Source organism: Macaca nemestrina, chromosome 5 (genome assembly GCF_043159975.1).
Source record: "Macaca nemestrina isolate mMacNem1 chromosome 5, mMacNem.hap1, whole genome shotgun sequence".
Taxonomy (NCBI): Eukaryota; Metazoa; Chordata; class Mammalia; order Primates; family Cercopithecidae; genus Macaca; species Macaca nemestrina.
This window is the reverse complement of record NC_092129.1, coordinates 169,518,052-169,541,793: the sequence shown is the minus strand read 5'-3', so window position 1 is coordinate 169,541,793 and position 23,742 is coordinate 169,518,052. Positions and strand designations below refer to the sequence as shown.

At 43.1% G+C, this 23,742-nt stretch overlaps 1 long non-coding RNA gene across 1 annotated transcript; it reads right to left on the bottom strand.

The window, feature by feature from the left end:
- Positions 1–13,421: 13,421 nt before the first annotated feature.
- Positions 13,422–21,577, bottom strand: LOC105482463 (uncharacterized). Its single transcript, XR_987624.2, has 3 exons — positions 21,434–21,577; positions 19,134–19,303; positions 13,422–14,313 (listed from the first exon to the last, which is right to left on the bottom strand). It is a non-coding gene; the product is annotated as an uncharacterized lncRNA (long non-coding RNA).
- Positions 21,578–23,742: the final 2,165 nt, after the last annotated feature.

Genomic DNA, 23,742 nt, shown 5'->3' with positions numbered 1-23,742 from the left:
CAGCCTCCAAGATGAGGACAGTAATGCCCAAGGTCATAGGGTGGTTCTGAAATTGATAGGAGGTAATACATATGAGAGCACTTGGGAGAATGTTTCTCTGCAACCACACAGCCAGTAGATGCTGGTTCTCTTGGCCTCTTCCTTTAATTCTGATTTTATATATTATGATGTTCTAGAAAGCAGGAACTGCATCTTCTGTATCTTTGTACCCTTGGCACCGGGCACTTTGGGGGCACAGAGTTCACTCAATAGTGCATAATTGAGCCAAACTGAATCAACAGAAAAGCCACTGAGAAGACATTTTTGGGGACATGTAAATATTTCTTTACCCTCCTTCCCAAAAGTCAATATGAGGTAGAATCTCCAAGAAAGTAATTTCCAGAAATCAGAGGAATAGTTCAAAGGAGCCAGAGCACATTTCTTGATATGATTTTGATTTGGGTCCCCACCCAAATCTCACATCTAAGTGTAATCCCCAATGTCGGAAGAGAGGACTGGTGGGAGGTGACTAGATAATGGGGGCAAATGTCCCCCTTGCTGTTCTCATGACAGTAGTGAGTACTCAGGAGATCTGGTTGTTTAAAAGTGTATAGCAGCTCCCCCTTCTCTCTCTTCCTCCTACTCTAGCCATGTAGGATGTGCCGGCTTCCCCTTTGCCTTCCGCCATGATTATAAGTTTCCTGAGGCCTCCCCAGCCATGCTTCCTGTACAGCCTACAGAACCATGAGCCAATTAAACCTCTTTTCTTTATAAATTACCCAGTCTCAGATATTTCTTGATAGCAGTGCAAGGACAGACGAATACATCTCTCCTATAATTTCTGGCTTTGAAGAGTGTGGTTATTGAAAAAAAATTCTCTCTTGTACTTCTTCCTTTCAAAATTTTGGGAATATCCATGCATGGAAAATGTAAGGCGGGGAAGAGAACATAAATGACAGGTTTCCCAAATATTTATTTTATGAACTAAAAGCTATGGGTAGATCACTGGTGAAAATACAAAAGTGGAGTATGGAACACAGATGTTGGAAGAAGGGCACAGCTTACAAACCTTTTAAGCAAGGGACATTATTAATATCTGATATGATTCTCAAGATACACATATCAAGTGGGAAGCACTGCAGTTAGATTCCTTGAGTTTGCATCAGAAATACACCATGAGCTTCTGCTTAATTCAAGTCTGAAGAGGACTAATAAAAGTGCCATGTCTCTGCAAAGCATCTTAGCCACCAAGTGAAAGACAGTGTACCCATAAAAAGGACCAGTAGTGAACTATCAGAAGCTTACCTAAGGCTGGGCATGGTGGCTCATGCCTGTAATCCCAGCACTTTGGGAGGCCAAGGCAGGTGGATCATCTAAGGTCAGGAGCTCAAGAACAGCCTGGCTAACATGGTGAAGCCCTGTCTCTACTAAAAACACAAAATTAACTGGGCATGGTGGCGAGCACCTGTAATCCCAGCTACTTGGGAAGCTGAGACAGGAGAATCACTTGAACTTGGGAGGCAGAGGTTGCAGTGAGCCCAGATCTCACAATTGCACTCCAGCCTGGTCAACAAGAGTAAAACTCTGTGTCAAACAAACAAACAAAAAAAGAATCTTATGTAAGAGACTGGCCTTAGAACAGGGGCATAAAATATAATTGAGATCATGTCTTTCTAATTAAAAATTACATTTTTACTTCTTAAAACAAGCAATTTCAGTACAATGTAATTTTTAAAACTGGCTTCTAACATTTATACTGTCTGCAAGTCATAATGATTTGAAATCAAATTCCAAACCAAATTTGAAAACCTTTACAAAATTTAGATCATATGTCAATTATTTATCATGGTATTATTTAGCATTTTCCTATCTCCAACCAAACTCCACCGTGACACTTTTTTGTGTGCAAATTGGCAAGAAAGATGGCCCACCACAAAACATTCGCCTGCCAACTTCTACATTACTGATGGTCTCAAATGAATTGTCATTTTTTCACAATGATTCTTAATTTAGTCAATGATAAGTCTTTATAACCTGAGAATATTAAAATTGAATAATTGTATCATCTCTTTCCATGTGTGGAATTAATCAGGAATTAACTCTTAATTCCGAAAATACTAGGAGACCCCAGATAAGTTATGGCCTCTTCCAGAAATTCTACAGTGGTAGAAATGTTACCAAGTCACATCAGAGAGCACCTGGCAGCTAAGCCCTTGCTACAGTGGTTGTTCCCGCATTATTCAAATGGATATGGGCTCTGCAAGTCACTTTGTGTTCTAGAAGAAAAACAACAGATGCTGACGCACAGGAAGCAGAAATGATTGAATTTTTCCATAAAATCTCAACCTCTGAATTCATGGTTTTATTCTGAAACACCTTGTCTAGTGCTGTCCCTGTCATGACTCTCTCTTCATTAGACTCCATCATCCCAAGCCAATTCATATATACAACCCAAGTTTCCTGTAATGAGGGACTGCTGATACACAAACACTACACAGCTGTGTTAAGTCTCAAGTTATTGAATTAGGTTGGCATAACTTTAAATATTAAATGAGCTTCCCAGCCCCTAGTTATTGTCACTCACTATGGGAGACACATGTCATCTTATCTGCCCAACATCATTTCTCCTTGTCTGATAACAGCATCTCTTTTTCCTTTGGATAATTATCCTTCTGTCAATGCTTGTATTGCTGGGGTACCTAAGGAGAAAATGGCTCCCCAAGAATGCCCAGCAGAGATCTTCCCTAAATTTGCTATGTGGACACTGAGAGGAAGGTAATCTTCTTCTCTGAGCATCACTATCTGGCTTTATGAAGCCTGGAGCTCTCTCCCGCTACCCAACCCTTGACCATCTGAAGGTCAGCCAAAAAGATCAGCTGAGGATGAGACCTAATGACATCATCTAAATCCCTGGATCCAGCCATGTCTGAAGCCAACTCAAGCTCTGGACTTGAAAATTATATAGGCCCAATACTAGACCTTTTGTAATTTAAACACAAAATTTCTAGCACATGCTTATGTTTTAGTCGACGGATCCACCTTTAGTCTCCTTTAAATTGTTACTCAACACTTTGCCCACCCACAAAACTGAGTTGAAAATGTTATTCCTACATACCTAAATCCCTCAGAATATAGATCTTTTCTTCTATTGGTAACATATCCACCCAATTTTATTTCATGATAAAAGTGTTTGCCTCACCTATTTAGCTGCCATTCTCAGGGATCAAACCCCTTAGAATGCACTTTTGAATGTTTCGTTTCATTAAGGCACTGGTTCCTTGCTTCTCTCCCCTGGTCTAAACGTACTGTCTGGATTTTCCCTTCCATTCCTCACTCTGCTGTTCTTATTTACTTTCTTTGCTGCCTTTTCTTTTAAGGTATTCCTAGAGCAGGGGTAATTAACCCATTTATGCTGGAGGTTGCAAATTTTTTGTGTGAAAAATCAGACCTCGGCAATGACTTTGAGCAGTAGGATATAAATGACTCCCACATGCTTAGCGTTCCAATAATGGAACACTAGGCATAAATGACTTAATGAGATGCATAGGTTGTCCATTAATGGGCTTCAGGGATGTCTCAAAGTCTCTTGAAATTATATGCAAGTTTTACATGAAAATCCATGTGTATGTATATTACCTATCCATAGCTGTGTAACGAATTACCCTATAATTTAGCAGCTTAAAAAAATCAACATTTATTATTTCACATTTTATGTGGGCCAGAAATCCAGGCGTGGCTCCGCTGATGCCTCTGCCTCTTACAAGGAGCAATCAAGGTGTCGGTCAGGGACTTGTGTCACATCTAAAAGCTCTGCTGAAGGAAAATCCACTGCCGAGCTCCTTCAGGGGGTTGCTGGCAGGATTCAGTTTCTCATAGGTTGTTAGCTGGGGACCCACTGGTTCCTTGCCACATGGGCCTCTCCCTGGGCAGCTCACAGAGTGGCAGCTGGCTTTCCCCAGAAGGAGCCAAGAAATAAGACAGACTCCACAGTCCTTTTGTAACGGAATCTCAACAGAGACATCCCGTCTCTTTTGCTGTATTCTATTGATCAGAAGCCATTACTAGGCCCCACCCACACTCAAGAGGAGGAGATGACACAAAGGAATGAATCTCAGGAGGCAGGGGCCACTAGGGGCCACTGTAGAGGATGTCTACCCAAATACATTTTGAAAAGGAAAAGACCCATATCTTTGATCACATCTTTAAACTTCTGAATCAACATTTGTATTCTTTGTTCCTGTGTCAACCATCAGTTTCACCCAAAAGGTCTTCTAGGTATATTTTCACAAAACAAGTCACTAGATACCTCTCTGTAACTGAAGCTAGAGTAACTTTCTCCTTAAAACAGTCACTATATATATGAAAAGATCCTATGCTATCACATGCCCCCATCAAACACACACACACACACACACACACACACTCTCACAAATCTTAGACCATGGCCACCTAATGAGAAGTGGAGTGTTTTGATCAACAGGACAAGAATCTGTCTTGTAGAACATTGGTTCTCATAATTTTTGGTTTCAGGGCCCCCTTTATACTCTTAAAAGTTATCAAAGACCTTAAAGGACTTATTTTTATGTAGGCTATATCTATTGATATGTCTGTGTTAAAAATAAAAACTGAAGAATGTTTAAAATATTTATATTTTTTAAAAATAACAACCTCATTATATGCTAACATAAACATTTTTCATGCAAAATAAATATATTTTTTAGAAACAAAGAAATTAGCAACAGTGGCAATGTTTTACATTTTTAGAAATCTCTAATGTCTGGCTTAATAGAAGACAGCTGGATTCTCATATCTGTTTCTGCACCCAAACTTTATAATATGTTGTTTTGGCGGAATTAGATGAAGTAAATCTGGCCTCATACAGTCACATAGATGTATCGCTGTGAAAAGGAGAAGTATTTTAATTGCTTTTTCATGTAATTGCATATTTTTTTTGATGCTACACCAAAACTTGACCATGGTAGTTTCTTAAAACTTATAAAATGTGGAATCTGAAACTATCAACAATGACTTTTCTTTTTACATTCTACTACATTAAATTTCACTGGTCTATCTTACATTTTAAATGGATCATTTACCAATATGTGATTTTGTAACATCATGCATTGGCCACTTGAAGAAAAGAAATAATTCACTGAAATTCTAAAATCTTCCAAATGTTGGCACATTTTGTTACATACTATCAAGAAATCACATTTGCAAATATTACAACCAATCTCCTCATGCGTCTTTATGTAGTGGGAAATAGTCAAGTTCAAGGTGGAGTATACAAGTTTTCCAAAATTCTAATTTTCACTTGAAAGTCTAAATTTTATCCTTGGCTATAAATAGTCAATTATTTTGCTTGAAGTAACAGTACCATTACATTCATTCTGGAGAACATATCAGCAAAACACCCAAGTCGAAATAACCGAAATAACTATAGTTTGTCTGCCAATTGTTCTTTCAAATAAAAATAGTGTTCCAAGAACAAAAGTGGGTAGTTTAACTCAAAATGAGTCTTTGCGGCTGGGTGTGGTGGTGCACATCTATAGTCCCAGATATTCTGGAGGCTAAGGTAAGAGGATCACTTAAGACCACGAGTTCGGGGTGGCAGTAAGCTATGATTGTGCCACTGCACTCCAGCCTGGGCAACAAAGTGAGACCTCATCTCTAACAGATAAGCAAACACATACACACACACACACACACACACACACACACACACACAACGAGTGAGTGTTATCCTTGAAACAATCATTGTATACTGGTACACAGCAGAATGTTTATTTATATTTCCCATTTGATTACACAGAATATGACAAAGAGTAAAGTGTTGAGATTTTATAAGCTTAATCATTTTTACTGCTTTATCAAGTTCATTTATAGGCAACCCTGGCTTTTCACTTCCCTGGAGTGTAGTGAAGTATACAATGACCACTCGCACAGCCTGGGGCCACTGCCTGGACTCATCCTAAGATGCCAGCATTTTACCCCCCATTGCTTTTGCATCAACAGTGCAAATGTCAACAACATACTGGGAAAAAAAGCAAGTAACATCTTAATAATAGTATTATGAAAATAGTTCAACTTCATGGACTCATTGAAAGTGCACCATAGAGACTCCTGGTGGGGGTATAATCATTGTTATAAACTCTCATATATATGTATGTATGTGTGTGTATATATATATATATATTTTTTTTTTTAAACTCTAACACTTGTTATACTGAGGAAGCAGGATTTGATACACTATTTACTCATTTTGCTTATAAAGACCTGATCGGAGAACACAGTCCTCTAATTAAATGTTCTGATTTAATGAGCATGAACCATTCAATATTTTCTAAACGTCACTAATTCACAAGTTTTTCCAGAGAAGTACAGTCATTTTCTAAACTTAAATATTTAAAAGGACATTTTATCTATCTGAAAACAAGTATATCTTACCACAAATAGAAGAAATCTATTAATATCTCTAAAGTGAATGTATAACTATTTAAATCTTTAAAAACATTTTCATCAGCTGGTCACAGTGGCTCATGCCTCTAATCCCAGCACTTTGGGAGGCCAAGGTGAGAAGACTGCTTGAGGCCAGAAGTTCAAGACCAGACTGGGCAAAAAGACCTGGACAAATAAGACCCTGTCTCCACACAAAAAAATTATTTAGCCAGGTATTGTGGTGGTGCCTGCAGTCCCAGCAACTCGGGAGGCTGAGATGGGAGGATCATTTGAGCGCAGGAGTTCAAGGCTACAGTGATCTATGATCGTGCTGCTGTACTCCAGCCTGGGAGAGTGAGACCCTGTCTCAAAAAACAAACAAAACGAAAACAAAAGTTTCCATCAAGTGTACTACCTAAAATCGTTTCAGGGACCACCATTGACTGCCCCCTTTTGGAAAGCCTACCACAATCTCTCCCTACCTTGAACTCCTTCACTTGGCCTCATTCCACTGTATGCAGATTTGCTTCCATGTACCTTTTAGGTTCCTATATCTACAGGTTGCCAGTCACTCCCTTTGGGGATAATTAGAAAAAAGGAAACTGGGGATTGAGAAAAAGGAAAGAGAGGTAAAGAAGATGGCAGCAAAGAAAGAGAGGTGTGGGCTTGAAGCTCTGGGAGAGATAAAGGGAAAGGAGGAGAAGGAAGCTAGAGCCCTGAACGGCTCTCTGGAGCAAGGGAGGTGGGTTGGTGGAGAAGGGCTAGTAAAATATTCTTCAGTGTGATGAGCATTGGACTCTAGCATCAGAACAAAAAGTGCCTACCCAACTGGGTTAAATAAAGCTCACCACATAATTTTTCCATTTGAAATATCCAAGTACTTTTGTATGTATGGATTAAGGCAGGATTCAGGACACGTCTAAGTTATAAATCAGAAAAGCATTGAACATTTGGATGAAAGGCGCAAGTGAATACACACACATTCACACACAGCCTCTTGGTGTGCATATTTCGCTCAATGAATCAAAACAAATTTGAAAGCATCTTGAGATTATGGGAAAGGAGATCATGAAAAGTCTCCATTGAGCAAGAAAGCATAAATGGAAATTAATAGTATAATGCTCATTATAACTCATTCAAGTTGTAAAAATGCCTTTCATATTCTTATTTCTGCTGTTATTTTTATTGTTTCATGCTAGCAGGTTTTTTTAAGTATCTGTGAGGGTTTTTATTGGCTCACTGGTTACCTTGGTTCTTAAAAACTACCTTTGCCATAAGGCAGTGGTTTCAAAGTTCAGTGGAACACATGAGGAGTCACAGATGGGAAAGGATCTGAGCTCTTCATCCTTCCTTCTGTGAGAACTTCTCTGCTTTAACCTACTTTGCATGTTAGTCCTCTGCCTAAGATTCCCTCTGAAGAAAGGACTCTGGTGCTATAAAAGAACATTTATTGGCCCAGCCTGGTGGCTCATGCCTGTGATCCCAGCACTTTGGGAGGCCGAGGCGGATGGATTGCCTGAGCTCAGGAGTTTGCGACCAGCTTGGGCAACACGGTGAAACCCCGTCTCTACTAAAATATAAAAAATTAGTCAGGCATGGCAGCATGCACATATAGTCCCAGCTCCTCAGGAGGCTGAGGCAGGAGAATTGCTTGAACCTGAGAGGGGAGATTACAGTGAGCCAAGATCACGCCACTATACTCCAGCCTGGGCGACAGAGCGAGACTCCGTCTCAAAAAAAAGAACATTTATTTAAGTAAGAAAGCTACTGTCATAAGGTCTAAAGTCCCTCCTAAAGTTGAAAATTTATCCTTCCAACTTTCTTAAAAAAATTAATAAATACTGCATGCCAAAATGATACACAGAATCATGAATAGGCACATTATAAAAGAGGACACCCAAATGGCCAACAGGCATATGAAAATGTGTTTGGCCCCTGGTCATCATGTGAGCTCATCAAAAGCACAAGATTTCATTGCATCTTCCTGGGATGGTTAAGTTAAAATGATAACAATTCCAAATTTTTAGCCGGAAAATAGGAAAAGATAGAACTTCCATTGAATGCTGGCAGATGTGTAAATGAGTATAAACCAGTTGACAAATTGGCAGTATCTACTAAAGCTGAAAATAAACATAGCCTTTAGCCTAGCATTTATATTCCTGGGTATATAGTCAGTGTATGGACACCCAAAGACATTCAAGAATGGTCATAGTAACATGATTCTTAATAGGCAAAAACTGGAAAGGAAACAAATGCCATCAACAATTAGATAGACAAATGGTAGCATATTCATACAATGGAACACTATACAGCAATGTAAAGGAATGAACTATTGCTAAATGTAATACCATGAATATAAAGAAGCTAAACACAAAAGGATATATTGTATGATTCCAATTATATAATGGTCAAAAATAGGCAAAACTGATCTAGAGCAGTAGGAGTTAGGAAGAGTTATCTTTGTGGGGGAAGTAGGGGGAAGGTACCCTGGCAGGGGGCTTTTGGTATATTGGCAGGCTTCTGTTTCTTGATCTGGTAGTAGTCTCCCAATTTGTTTTCTTTGTGAAAATTCATCAAGATGTACACACATGTGTGTACACTTTTATCTATTTGATGTATTTCAGTAAGAAATTTACTTAAGAAAAACAAAACTATGTAATCTAAATGTTTTAATTATGTAGAATTTTAGGATCCTTTAGTGTTTTTTTATGTCCAGGTACCATCACCCTCTTTTTTTTTTTTTTTTAGTTTTAATTTCTAGATACTGAACAGATTAAAAATTTGCTATTTTCCAAGAAGTCTCATTTTAATGGATTGCTACTCTAAAAGTGGAAGGGTGCACTCTCCTCATTCTTATACCCCTGCCCCCAAAATATGAATTAATAAATCGATTCAATACATGAGCTTTGAGCACCTACATCAGCCAAGCACTGTGCTTGCCTCTGGAATGCACAGGCAACAGGCAGGCACGGTTTGTGCCTGGGAAACTGCCATCTAACAAGGGAAATCCTAGATACAAGCAGTCGTCAGCTAGTGCTAAACGCCATTACGAGCAAAGATCAGGATGTGAGGGTGGCCCACCACAAACGGGTATTTCTTCTCAAGTCCCTGGGATCACATTTCTCCCCACTATTTTTCAAGACCAGTTGCACTTGGACGGAGCACCATAGAGTGTGATGACTCGTGGTTGTTCTGTTTCCTGTTAAGTTGTCACTCCAAATAGAGTGTAAGGAGTTGGTCTAATTCTATAGCTCCTGCTGGACTTAATTCTGGGCAGAATTAGGTCCTTTAAGACACACAATAAAAGGAGAAGGAGGAAGTGGGTAGAACATCCATAAAGAGAGAATTTGTATTCTCAGATGCTAGCAGAGACAGGAAACATCTCTGCTGAAGGAAGTCGGAGGGTAGCAGCCCGAGGAGGGTGGGAGGGAGTGGTCTTCTAGAACTCAGGTCTCTAGGCACTCAGAACTTGCAGAAGAAAGACTCTAGAACCACCTAGCTGGTTGAATTCAAACAAGAAAAAAAAAAATTACCCTGACTTAACTGTTCTACTATGGAAACCAGGATATGTGTGAGGATAGAAGAGGATCACTCCAAAAACAAATCTACAGCTTTAGAAACTTCCTTGACGACTCATTCTGCTGTAGTTAATGTCTTGACATCCCCCACCAAGAAGATTCAAGAGAGATGGCACAGGGCTCACTCAATGTAAGAAACATGTAAGGAACATGCACAATGCCAGGATTCCCAGCAGCAAAACACTAACGGCTCAGGCTCCAGGAGAGATAAAAATAGGGGTGTGAGAAGAAGGAGAGAGAGAGACAGAGACAGAGAAAGAGAGAGAAATTTTTTGCTACAGCCAGAAGGCATCGAGATGCTGAGAAATAAAGGGAAGGTGGTGAGAGGCCAAAAATGATGCTGCCTTCATTTCTTAAATTACCAAAAAAATGAGTCTAATTACAGTTCTCCATCTGGTAACCTAACCAGAATATTCTATAACTTGCGAGGTCCTTGTCACTCTGGGATTATTATGGTTATTATTATTATTATTGTTTATTACATTTCGATATTCAAATACCTAAATTATGCAACTCATTCCTTTATCTGCCACATTCTAAATACATGCTTTCCAGAATACCATCTCATGTTGTCACAATTTACCAACTAATTATAGAATACCCCAGGTCTAACTATCTCTTTACCATGATCTTCAAAGCAATTAAAAGACAAAACTCTAGGCCTTTGATTTTTGTTTTCTCCCTACATAATAAGCGCCAAATAAATGTAAGTTCCTTCAGAGATTCTCAAAGTTGTGGTCCTGCTCTCGCATTGATTGTCTTTCTCCAGTGGGCTGGACACTGGTCCCCTAATGAACGTTCCCACGCCACTGTGGACCGGTTCCTGAGCTGCACATTAACTCCACGTGACAGTTCCGGAGCCTGCAGCCTTGAGAGCCCTTCTGCATTCCAGGAGTCTGTGCTTCCATCATCTTCCTATGGCAGGATCTGTATTTATAATTCATGTTTTCCTTTGGTTTCCTTTCCAGGCCTCTCTAGGCTGGTGCTTAAACAAAATCTCTACCCACATCAAGCCCATGTTAGTCCTTCCTCAATGAATAATTAATAGTAATGATAATAAGCTTGTGCAAATGCTTAAAGAGTGTTGATCTTTTCGTCTTTCATCTAGAGGTCATTTCTTTCATTGTTGCAAGGGGTACTACTGAGGCACAGATACAACTCGTACATCCCCAGACATCACTGGCTGATGTTTTATATTACAGTTCACCAAAAAAGCCCAGAGTGCCCATGGTGGAAATATGCCGTTTTTGCCATCAGAATACAAATTGTCCTTTGGGTGGAGACAGCATTACATCTTTCTTTGAGGGGGTACACTCCCCACTAACTATCCAAGTCTCATCTCATCTCCTCAGTTGAAGCTGAGACTATCCTCAGCTTACGGAGATGGAAAATACCTCCTAGATTAAGCCAACAAGCCCAGTTGATATCCTTGCTACTCAAGAGATGGTCCTTGGACCAGCAGGCTTTGCCTCGCCTGGGAGCTTGTTAGAAATGCAGAATCTTGAGGCCCACCTGAGACCTCCAGAGTCAGGATCTGGCTTTTAATAAAATTCTCAGATGATTCATATGCACATTAAAATTCCAGAGGCATGGGTCAATACCCCCTGCACATAATTGTCCTGGAGATGAGAAATTAGGCCAATGAGGACCAAGAGCATCTAATTCCTAGACTTTCACATTAGCAGTCATGAAAGACTATAGATTCTCACAGGGACTGGATTTGAACTTGGAAATGTGTTTTCCCCAGTTGAGGGCAGCCTTCTTGCAAGCAGAAAAGGAGAGCCTGAATAGAAATTAAATCTACACAGGGAAGAGAGAGAGATCGACTAAATCCTCAATTATATCATTCAGCCTCTGTATTCAATTGTGCCTAAAGCCTCATCTGTAATGAGACAGTTCAGATACCTGAGACCTACAGCTCCTCTTCTTTAATTAAGAAAATATAAACTTGGCTTTCTGTCACTTGCAGCCAAAAGAATCCTAACTGTCAGGGCCCAACTCCCAGAAGAATTTATATCCTGACCATCCACCAGGGCAGGCAATTTCTAACATTCTAAAAGCAGGTCTAAGCCAGTTTTTGAACTTGTTCTTTCAAAACATCTCCTAGGTTATGCTTTTTAAATATGCACCACCTCAGTGGGAGAAAAAATCCACAGGCCAAAGGGTACCAAATTGCTTAAAGGTTTCCTTCCTGCTTTTAATATCTTAGATGTGACCCTTGCTTCCCCTTCTTCTCTTAGAGATGAAAGATTTCTTGGAAATGCCAGGCACGCTGCTGTCATTTGGAAATGACAGCCAGCCCAGAGAAGGTTAATGCTCTCATCAAAAATGCCCATCTTCCAAGTTGGTTAAATGGGTCTTTCTGGTTCACCTGACTGCTTGCTCCTTTCCCATATAGCTCAGCATCTCAATGAAGTGCTCTTGCAATTTAGCTTTGCCCAAGTGCAACGAATGTCCAGGGTTTCCTACAGGTCCCAGGTTTAACAAAACTCAACCATGAATCTGCCCAGAATGTGCCAAAGCAGACAGATTAGCCCATGGCTATTGGAAGGATAGTCTTCCAGGGATTGTTTTCTACTTCTGTAGGAAAAAGAAGAAAGGGACATGACAGTGGCTTCAAGGAGAATTTGTTCCAAAAAATGAAGGTCCCCACTGCTTGCTTCCACTCTTTTGACATATCAATCTTGCCATTGTTTCTCCAAGAGCAGCCCACAGGCCATGTGTCTCAGAATTACCTGGGATGGTGTTACAACTGTGGCTCCCTTAGCCCCATTACTACCTCTCCCGACTGCCCAAGTCCCAAGTTAATTACTTCACTGGAGTTGGAATTAATGTGCTTAATAATGGTCCTTCCTGACTGGAAATTCAATGCCTCTGTCAAGAAAGGAGGATAACACCTTCTCTGAGAGGCAAGTGTTAAAAGTACATGGTTAACAAGAGAGAAAGAAGCTTGCCAGGTGAGAAGAGGGGAAAGTAAACTTGGCTCAACTACACAGATCTCTTGCTTCAGTTAGCTAATGGCGCCAGCCTCTCAGTGAATGAGACACAGAACCAGTCAATTTTATGCAATACTGGGGAGTGACTGTGGAAGTGGGGAAGAAGCAAAAAGTGACTGCAAAAAGAAAAGGGTGGTACTGCGGCAACTCTTGAGGTCAGCTCCTTACCCCACCAATGTTCTCAGAAGAGCTCGGCTCTGAGAAACAGGCTGAGTGGACAGATTGGGAAAACATGCATTTATCTCCCTAAGAACTCAGTGCCAGAGTATTCTACATGAGGTAGGCAGATGTGGCTATGCAGCTATCCCTTAGTGTCCCAATAGCAGCCCAGTGAGAACCAGAGGGATGCATTCCCTCATTCTTTAGCAAATCTGAAAAGAAGAATGTATTCATTTTCTATTACGGTTGTAACAAATTACCATAAAGTTGGTGACTTAAAACAACAGAATTTTATTCTCCAGCAGTTCTTGGAGCTACAAGTCTGTAAGGAATCTTACGGGGCTAAAATCAACATGTTGATAGGGCTGAATCCTTCTGGGGGCTCCAGGGGAACATCCATTCCTGCCTCTTCAAGTTTCCAGTGGCTGCCAGCATTGCTTGGCTTGTGGCCACATCACTGTAATGTCTGCTACCATCATCCAATTGACTTCTCCTCTTCTGTAGTCAAATGTCTCTGTGCCTCCCTATTATAAGGATACTTACAGTTACTTTTAGAGCCCACCCAGATAATCCAGGGTAATGCTCTCCTTTTGGGGTTCTTGGTGTATTCACATCTTCAAAATTCTTTTTGCTATACAAGGTAACATTTGCAGGTTCCAAGGGTTCACATGCAAATATCTTTGGGTGCCATTACTCAGCCCTCCACAACCAGGTTTGGGGGATGGGATGTCTGCCGAATGGACTTGTTGGGGATGGCGCTAATATAGTATAAGGAATTCTTAGGAAGCTTTTCCAGTCTGCAAGAGCTTGCCCCTCTGTCATCTATGGAAGAGCCCATTCAGGGCTATCTCATCTCATAGTCTAGAATCTTTATAAGCCTCAGAATCAAATGCATGAAGGTGACAGTGTTTGCAGCTTAACTCCTAGGAGTGGAGTCAGGAAGGAATACCCCACCTCCACCCTCACCATTCGTTCATGGTATCCATGTTAACATTTCGTTTGTTCTGGACACACGTGGCATGGGACGTGGGTTAAAAGGGGAAACGAGGTTGCTAGCCTACTTCACGAATCAGTGAAGAACGCTGCCAAAGTTAAAGCCGTTGACTCAGAGTTTCTCCCACTGCGGCTTGTCTTCTTAAGTGGAGCTTCATTTGACAGCAATTCTAGGAAGGGGTAAAGAAAAAAATCTGCAAGTTTTCAATGGATGCTCAGAGATGGATCTTTCTTTCTATGTGCATGTGCATGAAGGAGATAGCTTAAGACAGTCTGACTTTGTGGTCAGAGTAGGTATTTAATTATGGGGTTTCCTGTATTTTATGTATGCCTGGGAGAAGAATTCTTTGTAAATCAATGACACTAACCATATGAAAAAAAATACTGATTATTTCAACTGAATTCCCACAAAGTAAAAGAGTCTAGTCTAAACACATTTTCTGAAGTTCTGACATCATTTTATGACTCTACATCATATTGAAAACTTCAATGGCTATTAGGATAGTTCAGCCCTTGCTGCCTCATCACAGGCCAAAATGCGAGATGAAACATTTTAAGAAGTCTCCTAGGCTGCAGTTCCCTAAGTCCCAACATTTTCCATTTCACATGTGGCTCTGGAATACATTGGTTCCGGTACTTCACCCTAGAAGATCTTTCTGCTAAATATCACAGGTAACAGTGAACACTGATGATCTTGTTACTCCTTTCTCTCCTCTGTCTAACCCAGAATCCTCTGCAAGGGATTTTTTTTTCCCAGCACATTCTCTCCTTCTCCCAAAAAGCTAGACCTTGCTTCACCCTGTCTGCTATTCCAGATCTTTCTCCCTTAGCAAAAACTTTTGGGCCTGGGGTATTTATTTGCACAATCAAATAGCCTTATTTGGTTAGTACCAGAATCCGACACTGTAGGATTTCGTGGTAGTTTTTTTTTTTCTTGGCATCAGCAGCTTTTAGAGTTAAACTATTTGAACAAAGTTAGAATAGGAGAAGATGAGAGGTGGCATAATCCCTCAGTGGTGCTGACAAAGAAAAAATAGATATTCTTGGTTGAAGAGGAACAATAAATGTTCAGCAAGACTAGCTTCTTGCTAGTCAGATAAACCATCCTGCAATGTATAATTGCCTAGGAAAACAACCTGAGGAGAAATGAATTGGAGAGACCAACTCCACCCCTCCAAACTCCTTGACCTTAACCATGAAATCTCTTCAGAATGGCCCCAGCAGTCCAAAAGGCAAATGGCATGAGCATTTTTCAAATCTATATGTGCATTTTACCTGCCAACAGAGCTGTTAGAATTTAATAGGCTCATACCGATGCTCAAGTATTTTGCAACACCTATTACAAGAGGTGTTTTCAAAACTGACTTTTCCCCAACCCAAAGCAAGGAAAGGCAACCCATAAGAGAAACAGGAAATGAGCTGCACGGGTTTGACTTAAGTGACGTAGGGTGGAAGCTCTGAATTGTTGCTGGCGTCATTTAATGGAATTCAGTCTCCAAAAGTCTGTTACCCTGCACAAAGAAAGGCCTGTTCAGGCCTCCTCTGGGCACTATTAAGTCTAAACCTGGATTATGGAGGACACGGATGGAGACACATGCCGTGGTCTCCCAATTTATAGTGACTCCTGGCACCTGGAGGCACCAGCCTTCAACTTCACTCAGAGTGTGATCCTGAAGCCAACAATTAATGTTCACACCAACAAGGGAGTTGAGGCTTAGGAAACTTCAACTACTTGCCCAAAGTAAATGGCAAAGCTGGGATTTGAGCACCAGCCGTCTGCCTCCTTTCCTTTGCAAAGGTCTAAAGATAAGTTGGACTGTGCGATCACTGAGGTGCCTGCTGGCTCTGTTTCTCTATGATGTTTACAATTTAAGAAGTGCTGCTTAATTTTGGTTTAGTTACAGTTTCTCCCTCTAGAATTTTTTTTTTCTATACCATTTCTGCATTTCAAAATGTACACTCTCTCCCCACTCTCTGTCTCTCTCTCTCTGTCTCTCTCTGTCTGTCTCTCTCTCTTTCTGCTCATTGGTGACTCCCCTTAGACCTTAAGTGAAGTGTTTATGCAGAAATAAGGCCACCATTCACAGGATGGAATAAAGCGAAGCCCTGGTGACTTTTGCTGTTGCCTTCTTGTCCAATGTCTTTGCATCCGATATCTCTTCTCAACCTCCCAGTCACTCCGTGGGGTAGGTCCTATTGTTATCCTCGCTTCACAGGTGAAGAAACTGACGATTCCAGACACTGCATGATTAATCAATGGCAGAGGCAGGGTCTGAACCCTGTTCTCTGTGACTGGCCACCCTCCTCCTTTCACCTCCACTGCTCTGCCTTTCTGACTCTGAGTAGAGGAGAGTTAGGTGCGCACCCTCCCTGACTTGGCAACCAGATCCTGTCCCAATGCAGTGTGTTTGTTCCCGGCTCCTCCTGGCCAGCTGCTGTGCCACGAGGTGTTATTTCATTTGGCCGCCCACCTTCATGGGAAGACCCCAAAGCACATTGGTACCCTTTGTGCGGTGGGTGTGGCAGTTCTGAAACACAGCTGTCCCTGTCCAGTGACACAACCCTTCTGTGAATTTACAACAGACATCACAAGGCTTTGGTTGCGTATACTGGACAGAAAGCCAGGGTATCAGTCAATCACACCCCCAACAGCCCTGGCCACCTCTGCTACATTCGGTGCTTGCGCTGCCGCAAGAATGCGGAAGGACCAGGTTTCCCTCATCCCACCGTGAATGGCCTCCATGACGCAGGCCAGGCAAACTAAGATGCCACACCGGGGTAGCAGGCCCTGCACCTTCCTCTCCAGCTCAAATGAAACCCAGAGCATGTTACCCGGGCCAGGGGCCAGGAGGACTGCACAGCGAAGCCTCAAGGTCACAGAGACCTCCAAGGGTCACTTCTGACCTATGTTCAAGTGAAGATCAAGAGATTAGCTGACGTGACTGGGATAAACAGCAGTAGCCAAACAACTTGGGGTTTATATTTTATTATAAGCTCATATGACCACTCAAACAACAAATGAATATTTTTAATACATTTTATGCTTATCTTGTGAATAATTCAATTCCACAGTTGTATCTTTTGTGATTAAAGCATTATATGTTATCAGGGATCAGCAAATTTTTTCTATAAAGGGCTAGTTAGTTAACACAGGAGGTTTTATGGGCTACACACAGCCTCTGTAGAATATTCTTTGTTTTTCCTTTTAAAAAAAAAAAAAGTCCTTTTAAAACATAAAAACCATTCTTAGCTCACAGGCTGTACAAAAACAGGCTGTAACACATTTGGCCTGCAAGCCATAGTTTGCCATTCCCTAAATTCAAATATGGAAAATATATTACAACTTTTGTGATTCTATGTCATGATAGCTTTATTTTTTTTTTTTAATTGTTGCCTCAAAAAATTATGTCCGTGGCTAGGGTTGAGTCCACTCTGGCCAGATCCCATGGAAAAGGGCTCATTGTTCATCTTCCATCTGTCTGTCTCTGTTAAGGCTTTACACTCCATGGAAATATGAAGCGATCGGCAGGGGAAGATTCAGGAAAAAATGCAGCAACACTAAGCTATGAGTTTTCTTCCTGCCTTTGGGTGAAGCTTTGGAAATCGCTGGTCTTTCAGTGTCGGTTTCCGCATCTGTCCAATGGGTATAATAACATGCCTGGGCAGGAACCAGCAGGTCTCTGGTATTCATGTGGTCATGCACATTTCTCCTCAGAAACCACAGGTTCTGAGACTGCTTTCTATGCTGCAGTTTCTTGGGGAAAGCATTGACTATTTCCTCTGGCAACAGCAGGAAATTATTGAGGAGAAGGTGAGTAATACCAGGTCAGCAAACTTCTTCAGAGTCTGAGGAATGGCATCAGCTCTGTGCCTCCTGCACACATGGAGCTCTGCGCCTCCTGCACACATGGAGCTCTGCGCATTGTGCAGTGGCCTGACGTGACCCTGGGTGACCCTTGACTGCAGCAGGCTCCCCTCTGCACTGAGGGAGGGCATTAGAGCCAACCTCATCGCTGAGATGGCCAAGTATCCCAGAAGGCCTTGCCCAGCTGCCACGGCTCCTCCAGCCTCCCAGGTGGACGCAGAACAGGTTGCTGCTCAGGATGGCAGCAACCGCACCCCCCCCCCCGCTCCCCACAAAGCAGTGGCTTTAACCTGGGATGCAGCAGACGTAGGTTCAAGTCCCTGCTTCCCCACTCATCAATGTGTTACCTTGGGAAATGCCTCCATCTCTCTAAACCTTATTGGCTAAAATGAGGGCTTTGAACTAAATGATCTCTAAGATGCTTCTGCCTCTAACTTCCTAAATCCCCTCCCATGCCCAGCAGATGCCCTTAATTCCTATTTCCCAGTGAGAATAAAGGGCAGAAAACGTGACCATGCCCACATTCTCCGCTCCCTAACCCCCTAAACAATCAGCGCCTTCTCTCACGATTCTTTCCCAATTTCATAAAAAGGAAGTGAAATGTAGGTTTTTCTGTGGCTAGGTGCCTACTTCTGCCCCAATTCTATTCTGTCCTACCTCTCCCAGGATCAGAATCCACCCATTATTTTCTCCCGCCCACAACTCCACCCTCTCTCTCTGTCCGTACCCTTTCCTAGTGCGGAAACCCATCCCAGGGGCCTCATCCTAAAACCACCACCACAGCACACCCTCCCTCCCCACTGGCTCTCCCTCAGCTGATGATCAACAGCCACCTCTAGCAGGTCTGGTGCACGGCTCTGGACAGCTGTGCCCCCAAAGCCCAGGGTCCCTTCCTCTGCTGTGAACAGAGGCCTCTGTGCAGAGCCCCTGTCCAGCGTGCTTGTCCCCCCAGCTCACCACACCCATGCAGAGAAACATGACCAGAGGGACCCGGTGTCCGTCATTTCTATCTTGCTCAGATGGTGCTCCACACACAGTAGACTCAATGTCCTGTGTGCCAAAATATCAGGAAAGAAACAGCACCTGGGAAAGCCACACCCTACCTTCTGGGAAGCCACACCCTACCTGGGCTTAAATGTAGGCTCCGAACACTCCTGCTTGATTCCCAAAGGAACTGGGCTCTTTAGTTTTCATCTCTTGGGAATTCTGTTGCCAACCCAAAATGCAGGGCATGATAGAAAGGGAGGCTTAAATTATTCTTTTCTTTTTTGGTCAGTTTCCTCTTTCTCTTCCTTCTTAAAAAAAAAAAAAAAAAAAAGTAATTGGGGGGTACTTGAGAAGCTGGGATTTTAAACCTCCCCAGAGGTCAAACAAATTGCATTTTTGCTACAAAGAGCGAGAGGAGGCGGGGGCGGGGGGTGGGGGGCAGATGGTAAATTGGCTGCTGGGAGACCCTTTGGTGATGTCTTTCTCGGGATCCCAGCTGGCAAAACTGCTGCAGCACGAGGGGCAGCCCCTCCGGTGGGTAGATCCAATCGCAAGTAGAGAAACAAGGCGTGCCAGCAGGAGCCTCACCGGCTGGGAAATTATTTCCTAATAAAACTACAAAGGGAAGGACGATAACTGGGCACTGCTGACAAGTATTGTTGTCTTGTATCAAAATCTCTTTATAAACCTGTTTGAAGAACAGAGCTCGGCTTCTCTTTGAAGTCCCAGTTCAAAGCCATTGACTTGCAGGGTTCCCAGCCACAGTGGGGGATGGCAGGGGAAAGAGAAGTCAGAAGGAACTTGGCAAACTCTCTGTGCAAATAAATACCTCGGCACTCCGAGGACAATTTTTTGGTTCGAGTTCCTGTTGAGCTCCTAATTATCAATAACAACTGAGCCCCAGCCTCTGTGCCAGGCACTTCCTGCTGACTATCTTTTGACATTCCCAGAGGCAGGAGCGTGCATCCTTGAAAGTGCTTCTCCTCGAGGGTGGGCACTATGAAGGGAGAGGGAGTGTAGCCCACACCCAGAGCGGGGAGTGGCAGTCCTGACTGAGGATAACCCCCATTCCAGAGCTCCCAGCCACACTGTGTCCCCAAGAGCTTGGTGCGTCTCATCAGTCCATAACCCTGAGTTCTCTGCATCGGATGCCATGCTCTTCATCTCCCCTCCACATCTGTCTTCTCTCTTCTTTATCCACTACCTTCGCCCCAGTCCCTTTCTCCAAAACAGGTTCATTTGCTCACGTTCAGTGGTTTTCAAAGTGTGGTTCCTGGCCCAGCAGCAACTGCATCACTTGGGAAGTTGTTGGAAATGCACGTTTTCAGGTCCCATCCTGGACCTACTGAGTCAGAAGCTCTAGAGAGGGTAGGGCGGCCCTGCATCTGTGTTATCAGAAGTCCTCCAGGGGATTCTGAGGTTTGAGAATCACTGCTCCAAATCCACGCTTAACAAAAAAAGCTGGCCTGAAGCTGGTGTTGTTTTTCCTAAGATCACAGTATTGGAGTCGGTAGCCAGTTGTTTATACAGGAACGGGTGTCTCAGCAGTAACAGCGCGATTCCAACACTTAATTCAGCTGAGGTTTAAAAAGATTAATAACTACCATCAGGAGTGTAAGGGGGAAGTGCTTTCTTTGAGGAATGAGGCCTCTGCCTACCCACCCTCCCCTATTTAGGATGTCTCCTTGTGAACACACTAGGCCTGATAAAAAGGCTCAACGGTTTATTTTACAACACAAGGTCCTTGGCTTTCTGACCCTTGGAACTGTCGACACTTACCTCTAGAACTAGCTCCGGGATCTCTCACAGGGAATACATGAGACAAAAAATAAGGTGAGTCCTCTTGTCTCTCAAGGAGATAAAGAAGTTTTCATCGTTCTGTCTTTTGGGTATAAATGGGTGTGAAATCCTGTCCACACTTGATAGTTGCTTTTGTGTTCCTTTACGTGCCTGTAATTCTGACCATGCCTATCTAATATTAAAATAACATTCTCTCTTCCATATTGGCTTGAAGGGGAATTGGTTGGCAGGGTTGTTTTGCTTTTCTAATACAAGAGCAAGGGTTGGTCAATACTCCATGCAGTTCTTTTGCCTCATCATCTAAACCAAGCAGGGAAACACTGGCTGAAGGGAACTGTCCTCAAACATCTTTCCTCCCGGATGAACAACTCCCAGACCTCACACCAGCGGGTACACCTAGTATTGGTCTCCTACATACCCAGCTCATACAGCTTTTCCCCTCACCCTCCATTTGCCTTCTTCTATTACGTTTTTCTTCTTTGCCTTTACTGCCACCGGACACATTACATATAGAGACGCAGAGGTGTTTGCTTATTGTCTGTTTCCCACATTTAGCATGTCAGCTTCATGAGCCAGCATTGTGGTCTGTTCACTGCCCTTCCCTCCAAGCCCTGACCTGGCACATCACAGGCACTAACCTCTTCCCAGATGAAGTCCATCTTCTCCCTGCCTGCAAAGCCCACGCCCTTCCCACTCTGGAAGGGCAGCCCTAGACCACCGTGTTCTTAATCTCCTCTGAAACAAAACAGCTTGCCAAACCAAAAGCTGCTCAGTGTGAAGGGTGTTCCAATGCTGCCCATCGTGAAGTCATCCGGCCACCAGCTTATTGCATATGTAGTTTTCTGACTCATAAAAATATCACCTTACACAGTAGCTCGTGAACTCGCTGCCAAGGAAGTGGAGGCCACAGCTCTGGGGCTGCCAGAGAGATACGGCGGGGAGAAGGAGAAGGCAGGGCGTGGAGACGGGCATCTGTCGGCCCCGGCAGGCCTCCCCCTTCGACAGAGAATCCCAGAACCAATGCTCTGCTTCATGCCATGCAAATGAGATGCTGACGAGGTCATTGCATTCTGCCAGATGATCATCTCTGACATTTTATTCATAATAATTATAGAGCCTTTCCACCTTCAAAGTGCTTTGCAAACAATAATTAATTAATTAACACTCGTAACACCCCGGTGAGGTAGCTTAGTATTATTAATTTATCTCTACAGCATATTATTATCCATCGTTTCCTCCCTCTCCACAAAAAGGGCTCTGGAGCTTCTGTGCACGGCCAGTTCTCCACCTACCCTATGTGGAGTGAGGCTGTGGATTTTGTTTGTCCCAGTTCCAACATAAACCAACACCTTTTCTGAACTCAAATCTCAGCCTCCCTCCTGCACTCCTTCTCAGTCCTTCTTCCTGCTGTATTTGTCCCACTTCCATCTTTGTCTTTTTTTTTTTTTTTTTTAAAGACAGAGTCTTGCACTGTCACCCGGGCTGGGATATTAATCATGCAATCTTGGCTCACTGCAACCTCCGTCTCCCAGGTTCAAGTGATTCTCCTGCTTCAGCCTCCTAAGTAGCTGGGATTAGGGGTGCCCGCCACTATACCAGGCTAATTTTTTGTATTTTTAGTAAAGATGGGGTTTCACCATGTTGACCAGGCTGGTCTCGAACTCCTGACCTTGTGATTCTCCTGCCTTGGCCTCCCAAAGTGCTGGGATTATAGGTGTGAACCACCGCACCCGGCTGCCTTTTTTAAAATTCTAGCGCAAGCCTGTTTTAAGCCCCTTTCCTCTCCTGTCCTTGGCTCTGTTTCCTTTCCATCTTCACAATTCTATCTCCCGCTTTGCTCACCATTCATTCCCTGGTTATTTGGGTTTTAATGATGCAAATTCGACTTCTCTGAGGGGCACTTAAAAGAAGGGTATCATTGAACTCCTCTCTCCTGCCCCACTCCTCATTTTTAGCTCCTTTCCTTGTTGGCCCACAGCGCCCCACCCTTTCTGGTCCTACACCCCACAGCCCCTCCCTTTGTTCACTCACTGGTCCCACACCAACCCGTCACTGAGGACCTACTATGCGCTGGCCTCTGGGCTTAGTGTGAGGGTGGGTGGAGGGTTGGTAAAGATAAATTATGACCCAAGCTTCCTTTTCTTTGTGGGTGCCATAGAAAGATTTGAGAAGCTCTAGGGAATTTCAGAGGCAGGGTTCATTGTAATTCTGCCTAAGAGTAGGGAAAGGGGAGGGGTTACAGAAATCTTCACGAAAGTGAGGACACTTGAAAGACAAGTGGGGTTTTGGGCAGAAAAGAGAGTAAGAGCATCCCAGGTGTAGAAAACAGCACAAACAAGGGAAAAGAGAGGAACAGCATGAACTAGGGAATGGGAGTGTAGGCTTGGATCACTCAGATAACCCGGCCTCTAATTTCACCTTGAGCTGTCCCCAAGCAGGTACTACATTACCACCCATTAGAAGGGAGAGGAGAAAGTTGGGGGAGAGGAAGAAGGAGAAGGGAGGGGTAAGGCGGAGGGGAGGGGAATGAATGCCACCAGTACAGAGGGGGCAAGGATTTTACCAGTGATAGAGACAGAGAGAGCAGGGACAACCCACATCACATAGCAGGCAGCATTTCTCTCCAAAAATCCCCCTCAACACCCTTGCCCACCTCTGCCAAAGTCCCTTGGGCACCAACCCCAGGTTATTCTTTTCCTGGGTTCCACAGTCTACAAGGCCCAAATCACCAGCCCTGTGAATTTCCCAGACCCACTCCACTCCTCCTTTTCTAGGGCATCCTCTCACTCTGTCACACCCACTGTCTTCTAGGGTGCAGGTGCGCCACAAACAAAAAGAGCTCCAGGCACCAGGATCTTAGCACTCTGGGAGCAGTCATCATCGGTATCAAATAATTTCTTCCTACCACAAATAACTTTTCAAATCCTATTTGTGGAATTACAAATAG